Source organism: Hydractinia symbiolongicarpus, chromosome 5, assembly GCF_029227915.1.
Source record: "Hydractinia symbiolongicarpus strain clone_291-10 chromosome 5, HSymV2.1, whole genome shotgun sequence".
Taxonomy (NCBI): Eukaryota; Metazoa; Cnidaria; class Hydrozoa; order Anthoathecata; family Hydractiniidae; genus Hydractinia; species Hydractinia symbiolongicarpus.
The window spans coordinates 6,386,510-6,395,497 of NC_079879.1; the positions used below are offsets into that span (position 1 = coordinate 6,386,510).

At 39.4% G+C, this 8,988-nt stretch overlaps 1 long non-coding RNA gene across 1 annotated transcript; it reads left to right on the plus strand.

The window, feature by feature from the left end:
- Positions 1-1,301: 1,301 nt before the first annotated feature.
- Positions 1,302-2,288, plus strand: LOC130644436 (uncharacterized). The gene is made up of 2 exons (XR_008982603.1): positions 1,302-1,767; positions 1,967-2,288. It is a non-coding gene; the product is annotated as an uncharacterized LOC130644436 (long non-coding RNA).
- Positions 2,289-8,988: the final 6,700 nt, after the last annotated feature.

Consider the following 8,988-nt stretch of genomic DNA (forward strand, 5'->3'; position numbering starts at 1 on the left):
CGGACTACTGCATCCTTGTTCCCCATCCTCTTCCCTGTTTCAAACAAGGAAATATAACACTAAGATTTATTTATTAACGTCATCATCAGGTATCTACAAACTTGAGAAGCCGCCACTTACACTAGGCTGAGTCTGTAGCCAGGATACCCAGCTCAACCTTCCATAACATTTCATATCATACTTTATGACTAGCCTAGTTATTTAAGCTTTCTTTGATAGAGAAAGAAAAAATTGATCGTAAAGGCGGTTTGAAGGGAAAACGCTGGGTCTCCTGGCTAAATTTGTGGCTAGACAGACTCGTTTTTTCACAGAACTGTGCGTTTCTCTGCACGATAGTCGTTTAGGGGACGTAGGTAATGTTTATTTACAGGTAATCAAGATTCTAATATGAAAGTGGAAAACAATAAACTGCCGTCATTAGCTAGGAGGGGGAGAGGTGGGGGTGGCATTTGGAGATGGCCAGTCAGTTAGGCGCGTACAAGAGTTATCTTACCTTCTTTCTTGCCTCCAGCGGTGAGTTAGGGGGCCACCAATCCATACTGTGTATTTTACCGTGGTCACTCACAAACAGAGTTGTTTGCCATGGTATAGACAACCGCAAAAAACTAAATTGTTTAAAAAGGATAACTACCATAACACAAGAACTCACAGTATAGTACTAAATTTGCACAAAGTAAAAGGCTAAGAGTATAAAATATCAATTGTTTAATAACATTCTATGAAGTATTCTATAATGGAAAATCATTTGAGACTTACGTAATCAGCATGAGATAGTTTGTTGGGAAAGGTTGCTGAATATTGTTCCATTATTTAAAAAAATGACCGCTGAGCGAATGTAAATTGGAGGTGGTTGTTTATCTACACTAGGTACACTAGGTAACTTGTGAGTGAAGTGCAGAGCAAGCATATTTCGAGCTAAAAATGGTTCCTTCCTGATCAATATAGTAAATTTCAAAAGGAATAATTGAAACAAGAACGTATTGAAATTTCAATAAACACATTGAAAATGTGTATGTACTCTTCAAAAAACAATCACACAATGGTTCCATGGCGAAAATCTATTTCATGAAATTTAAATTCACTTTTCGAAAGTGTTCTTAAATTCAATTCAATCTTGCAAAGTTTCTATGATTAAAGTAGGTAAGATATATTCAACATCTGAATATATCTTCTTGTTTCATGCAAAAGATCTAGAGTGGATCTCAACAAAGAATTATCCTGCTAGCAAAATGGAAAAGTTGCTCCGTGAAAAACTTGAAAATAACAGCAGCAAGCGAAAAGGACAACGACACCTTATTTCATGGGCAGAAGCAATGCATATAAGGACAAACAAGAAACAAAGAAGGCAGATAATAAAAGGAGGATTGAATTACATAGTATGTAAATCTGTGGAGACTTTGATAAAGACTTCATGAAATGTTATAACACCATTGCGGGGACATTGGTGTACCTCGTGTTGAGGAGAAGTCTGGCGAAGACAGTGATTTTGATTTCCCATGGAAGGAAAATACAGAGATTGATGGTAAGTAGAATTGTTGTTACATTTCTTGACACTTCATATATCATGATTTTACACTCATTGTGAAAACATTCGGGTTGAGGTACTGTAGGGTTTAAAAAATAGTGGCGACAACGAAAATGAGTTGTTGAAAAAATGCGAAGAAGAAGTCGGCATACTCAAAAAAGAAATGTCTAGCTAGTGGCTTTTTTACAGTATAATTGGAAAATGAGATAGATGTCAATAGCTTCAACTTTTATGCGAATGAGGTATGCTGAATGCTTCTTTTGCCTAATTGTGCTAGTTTATATTTATATTTATTTTTTTTTGGTTTTGTCAAATGTTCAGGATTCTTCTTTATTGTGTGCTTCTGATTGGGATATCTTAACAACAGCTCTTGCAGTTTTAAAACTTAGGATTAGATATGGTTTCTCAAATGCTTTTCTATGACATTTTTTTATATTTCAGTGCTTACCAATGGCGAAAAGGTTAATCCTGAAGAGAGGCATGTTTCCCTGTCCGGCTCAGACAGTGACCCGGAATAATGTAACTGCTATCGTCTGTATTTATTATTTGAACTACCATAGCTCTTTTCCGGGATTACATATTTTTTTAAGATTTCGTATCGTATCCGAAATCTTGTTTAAACGGGCTTTTTCCTCCTTCGTTTTCCTTCTTATCCTTCTCACTCATTTCACACAGTATGTTCTATTGTTTGTAATCTCTTTAATAATAGCCGTCGTCTGTCTGTCTGTGTGTCCGCGAAAGCCGTGTCCCGTAACGGAAACACGAATTTTTAAAATGCGCACCAATACCAAATGCGATATATTTCTGTCCACTTTGTTGCAACGGGTTAATTTGAAGGACGGACGACCCCGTGGATTTTTCCACGGGCTAACGACTAGTCTCTATAATAATAGCCGTCGTCTGTCTGTCTCTGCGCGGACCCCCCGCTGAGTTAGAAAATGATGTTGCGGAAACACGAATATCAAATGCGATATATTTTTATCCACTTTGCTGCGACAGGTAAATATAAAGGACGGGCGACTAATCAACGACTAGTCAATTTATATTATCAACTTGTGTCAAGTCATTAAAGTATGTTTCTGAACTATAAAGGGAATGAAATAAATTGAATTTGTTCCGAAATCTTTTAGCCTGCAAGGACTTTTCATTCTACTTTAATCAAGAAGAGAAAAACTAATAGCTCTATACTATATTTCAACTATTTGTAGAATATATATTTTTCCCTTTTTAACAAGTAGTTAATTGCTTCTTAGAATAATACAAGACGTATAATATACACTGTATTATACATACTCATTTGTGGAAATAAATTGAAATCAATCACAATGGGCTATCAAACGGAAAGTGAATGTCTCAATATCATTCCCTATGTAATATATTAAAAAGGATGACCACAAGCTTGATCATATTATTTTTGAAGTAATCATATAAAAAACTTCCTATATTAACAAAAAGCAATTCATAAAGAAGTAGCAATCTTTTTGTGAAACATTCTGTGATGCCACGGATGCTAATTGTTTTGACTTTCGTAGTGCATGAGCATATTTTTAGAAAGTAGCTTTTAGTCTGTGAAATACACAAACACCACTAGATTTCATCAAGACTCTACAACTATAAACTACAATCGTTCCATATATATTAACAATTGTTTCACAAAAAACGGATTCTTCTATATTCGAAAGCATAACAGATTAATCCTTAGCAAAGACGGCGTGATACATATTTGCCGAAAACTTTGTTCCGGTATACGTTAACAAGTTTTAATGTTGTGAAACAAAAAAAGGTTTCTTTCAACCAAGAGATAATTGGCATATACAAAAGTATTCAGGTCTTAATTCATCGAAACAAGACAAGTAGAGTTCGTATATGTGACAATACCTTAGACACATTTCATTTTCCGGCCAAAATTAAGCGAAACGAGAGAAACATGGAGCGCTTAATTGATAATGGCATAGACAAGTGCCGACTTCGGTGATTTTTGGTCTAAAATTTCGTTTTATATTGTCAAAATTGAACAAAACAAGAGAAACATGGAGCGTTTAACTGATATTATCATAGACAAGCGCCAAATTCGGTAACTTTTGTTCTGAAATTTTATATTCCGGCCAAAATTGAAGTATTATCTACTCTAAAGTATTATCTAAAAGGTTATGAAAGGCCCAATTCACCAAAACAACTGAACCTGTTATGTATAGATTGCTTCTAGAAACATGACCATTTTCCTGAATTTTTATCAATGGCCTAGCTCACCAAAACAAGTAATTCTATTATGTACGGATTGCTTCTAGAAACAGGATCTTTTTCCTGAATGTTTATCAATGGCTCAATTTACCGAAATAACCGCATCTGTGATATATGGATTGCTTCTAGAAATAGGAGCTTTTTCCTGAATGCTTAACAATGGCCCAATCCACCGAAACAACTGAATCTGAGATGTATGGATTGCTTCTAAAACAGGAGCTTTTTTCTAAATTTTTATCAAGGGTCTAATTTACGGAAACAACCGTATCTCTTACGTAATACTGATCACTCGCCTTTACTAATGGTATTTGGAACATACATTGCTTGTGATGTATTCTGTTAGACTCAAACAAACTGATCATGTCTCGTTGGGTAAGCGCAGTAAAACACAAGATGTGAAATTGAAAATGAATATTTAGGCGTGTCTGCTAAATTTGTTTCTTTGTCTCTGATATTATGATGACCACTGGCAAATCGGCCATCATGGCTTGTTTATCTACCAACTACAATTGATGTACTGATAAGAATCTTTTGTGGGAAGATGTCCAGATAACTTTTCGTTTGTATATAGTGCGAGACCATCATGGCGATGGTAGTCACTTGAACGCCGTTTTCCCCAGTTCAATTTAACTGAAAAGTTAGAATATTTTTTGAAACTATTTGTATGAAGCTTAACTGCTGTAAACCCCTGCGCTTCTTAACAGGCTACTACACTCTACTACAAGCTACTACACTCTACTACAACCTACTACACTCTACTACCAGCTACTACGCTCTACTACAGGCTACTACACTCTACTACAGAGAAATACGCTTTACCACAGAGAAATACATTCTACTACAGAGAATTACGCTCTACTACACTCTACTACAAGCTACTACACTCTACTACAAGCTACTACACTCTACTACAGGCTACTACACTCTGCTACAGAGAAATACGCTTTACTACAGAGAAATACATTCTACTACGCTCTACTACAGGCTACTACACTCTACTACAAGCTACTACGCTCTACTACAGGCTACTACAGAGAAATACGCTCTACTACGCTCTACTACACGCTACTACACTCTACTACAGAGAAATACGCTATACTACAGAGAAATACGCTCTACTACAGAGAAATACGCTTTACTACAGAGAAATACATTCTACTACGCTCTACTACACGCTACTACACTCTACTACAAGCTACTACAGGCTACTACACTCTACTACAGAGAAATACGCTTTACTACAGAGAAATACATTCTACTACGCTCTACTACACGCTATTACACTCTACTACAAGCTACTACAGGCTACTACACTCTACTACAGAGATATACGCTTTACTACAGAGAAATACATTCTACTACGCTCTACTACACGTTACTACGCTCTACTACACGCTACTACACTCTACTACAGAGAAATACGCTTTACTACAGAGAAATACATTCTACTACGCTCTACTACACGCTACTACACTCTACTACAGGCTACTACAAGCTACTACACTCTACTACAGAGAAATACGCTTTACTACAGAGAAATAAATTCTACTACGCTCTACTACACGCTACTACGCTCTACTACACGCTACTACAGGCTACTACACTCTACTACAGAGAAATACGCTTTACTACAGAGAAATACATTCTACTACGCTCTACTACACGCTACTACACTCTACTACAAGCTACTACAGGCTACTACACTCTACTACAGAGAAATACGCTTTACTACAGAGAAATACATTCTACTACGCTCTACTACACGTTACTACGCTCTACTACACGCTACTACACTCTACTGCAGAGAAATACGCTTTACTACAGAGAAATACATTCTACTACGCTCTACTACACGCTACTACACTCTACTACACGCTACTACAGGCTACTACACTCTACTACAGAGAAATACGCTTTACTACAGAGAAATACATTCTACTACGCTCTACTACACGCTACTACGCTCTACTACACGCTACTACACTCTACTACAGAGAAATACGCTTTACTACAGAGAAATACATTCTACTACGCTCTACTACGCGCTACTACACTCTACTACAGGCTACTACAGGCTACTACACTCTACTACAGAGAAATACGCTTTACTACAAAGAAATACATTCTACTACGCTCTACTACACGCTACTACACTCTACTACAACCTACTACAGGCTACTACACTCTACTACAGAGAAATACGCTTTACTACAGAGAAATACATTCTACTACGCTCTACTACAGGCTACTACACTTGTGCTTTATGGAGAATAGCACATTATTATCTCCACAAGGCTTGGGAACGTACATAGGTCTAACACATGTTGAATACTATATCTCCTTTATATTCAGGAAGTAATACGTGGACGACTTACCAACTTTATTAGGAAAAGTTCCGATAAAATCGGATTAAGAAAAATTTTACCTGCTGAAAAGACAACCTCATTTCCAGGGTGTTTCACCCTTTTGAAGACGTACGAAGTATAATTCCCATTTTTAAATAAGATCGAAAGAAGCTGGTTAAACCCTTATGTGGACTAACAGTACTAATTAGCAACTGTGAAACACCACTTGCTTTAGTAGTATAGTAGAGTGAATTAAAGTAGGATTTCGCTCCTTTGACACCTTTACCCCTTAAAACCTCCTCTCCAAAATCTCGCAGTCTCATGTCAACAGCACACGAAATCTTGAAACCATGGCAACTGAATCACACGAAATATACCATAGCAACCACCTCAACCCCCACTCCAGCCCCTACCCTCCCAAAATCTGAAAAATCCGACACATCCGAAACCAAATCCGATTCCGATAATTCTTGCACATTCGTACACGCCGATAGTAATAATGCTGACATCAACAAAATCCAGAGCATGTGCGAATGAGTATGAGGATTTCCCATATTCGAAGGTCCGCACCAATTAAAATTGAAATCTACCTATAATAAAGATGAGTTGGTTCAGGAAAGCTATAGGTAAATTATACGACAACGTGTCGGCACCATTAGCAGCAACACGGGACGCTCTCGCCGATCAACTACGGAGTGTGAGGGATACCGTTACCTACTACTATAACAATGCGAAGGAGCAAATCTCAGGAGCGACAACGCTCCACGACGAGGTCAAACGGATCACCATCGAAGATGAATACCAGGGATGAATACCGACCTCAAACACATGTTCGGGAAAGAATCAAAGCAGACCACGAACCCGGAGTGGATCGAGGACATCCAGCACATATTTGACGAGAATGACGCGCAATATTTGGAAGATGGAAGTCGCACCAAGACGTGGCGATTCAATAAGAAGCTTAACCAACCGTTTACGGAGGCTATCATGCGAAAAATCATTCCCCACGTAGACATGCGCGTCAAGGTAGTCTACAATTTTAGCTGTGATATTTACCGAGGTGGTGGCGGTGTAGCCGATTACCACAAGACCAAGAGCTCCAAGTCACTCTCAAGCATGGCGAAAATCGAAGCCTTCATGGAAGAATGCGAGATGACAGAACCATCGAGACCCTCGGGGCATACGAAGGCAAAATAGTCTTCAAACATGTACAGGTCAAGATCATCTCCACGAGGGAGCCCTTACTTGGATGTGGACCTTTGCCGGACTGGCTGCGGTGCAAAAGGTGCATTTACGGCTTTGACGAAGAAGACGAAAGAACCGACAGCCTGTGCTTCTGGACATGCCTAGCGGTGCACTATCGGGGAGAGCGAAAGCAGCGGACCTAACATATTTATCCGAGCACACCCCGGTAAATGTCGCGGTTCATGACAGTTTCAATGAAAATCCAACATTCATCGAGCATCACGATCCTAAGGTATTGGTTAAACAGTTCGTGGAGGAGCTGGAGAAAAGGCAGGCCCTAATCGTTGAAGAAGTGGAGCGAGTGTACCCAAGACCCGACGATTTTGACATGCTTCCATATAGATATCAAGACGCTTGTACGAAGAACGAGGCGTATGAGCTCCTGCAGACGGGGATGGTTGGTGGTCCCGCGATCGTCTTTTGCAGGTACCATGAGAGTGATGTAACAGGTATCAGATCTCATGTATACGACGAACTCCGCTCATGCAAAACCATTCTGGGCTATGACGCGAACATGCTCTACCCGAGCACATTGCTCCAAGATGTCCCGTGCGGGAAGGAAAAACTAATCACTATCGCTGTACCAAAATTAGCGGGACAATCGGCGGTATTAAGACGATGTATTCAAAGTGGCTCGCTCTTCGGGTTTGCGCAAGTTGATATAGAGGTACCCCTTGAGTTGTATGACAAATTCAATGAGATGTCCCCGCTATTTGTCGTGAATGAGATACCAAACGATCAAATCCCTGGGCACATGCATGGGCTGGAAGTCATCGCTTTTCATCAGCTCCTCAGGTATACCCGAGGCAAACCCTTTGCATGGTTCCCAACAGAGATTGCGGATGCACGAAGACAAGCTGATCAAGATCCATATAAGCGAATCGCGGGTGATACAGCCAAGTTAAAAGGTAATTCATTTTATGGCAAAATGATTAAGGATATTGCGAGACATGCAAACACCATGCTTACAAAAGACGAGGGGTATGTTGATAAAGCGATGAGATCTCCACACTTCGAGGATCTTGAAGAGATAGGTGATGGGTATGAGATTAGAGAGGACAAGCACAAGGCCAGTATAGATCGACCGTACCAATGTGGCATTGCAGTCTACCAGCTGGCTAAATTGTGGATGCTAGAGTTTTACTATGATTTCCTCGACAAGTATGTAGATCGTCGAGACTTTGAGTATGTGTACATGGATACCGATAGCGCGTATTTTGCCATCTCCGGAAAGGATTTGCGAGAGGTCGTTAGGCCTGAACTACTCGACTACTTGTCTGCTAGGTGTAGACAACAACAACAAAAAACCAATATGGAGGATATCAAGAGCTGTTCAAACTGTAAAAAACTTTTATTTTTGAATAATTTTAAGTACCAACGGAATGGCCAATGGACAAAATGGTGCATTAGATGCTTGAATAGGAAAAAATGCCACCATCAAAAACGGTGTTGCAAGGAGTGTGACTTCGGTAGGTATCAGTATCAACTTATTTTGAACAGGATTCGCCGTGCTCTAAGACAAGAGAGAGAGATTTGCTCCACTGAATACTTGGAATGCGACATTACCTCATTCAAGGCGCACATTAAGGCTCGGTTCACGGAAGGTATGAATTGGGGGAACCAAGGGCAGTG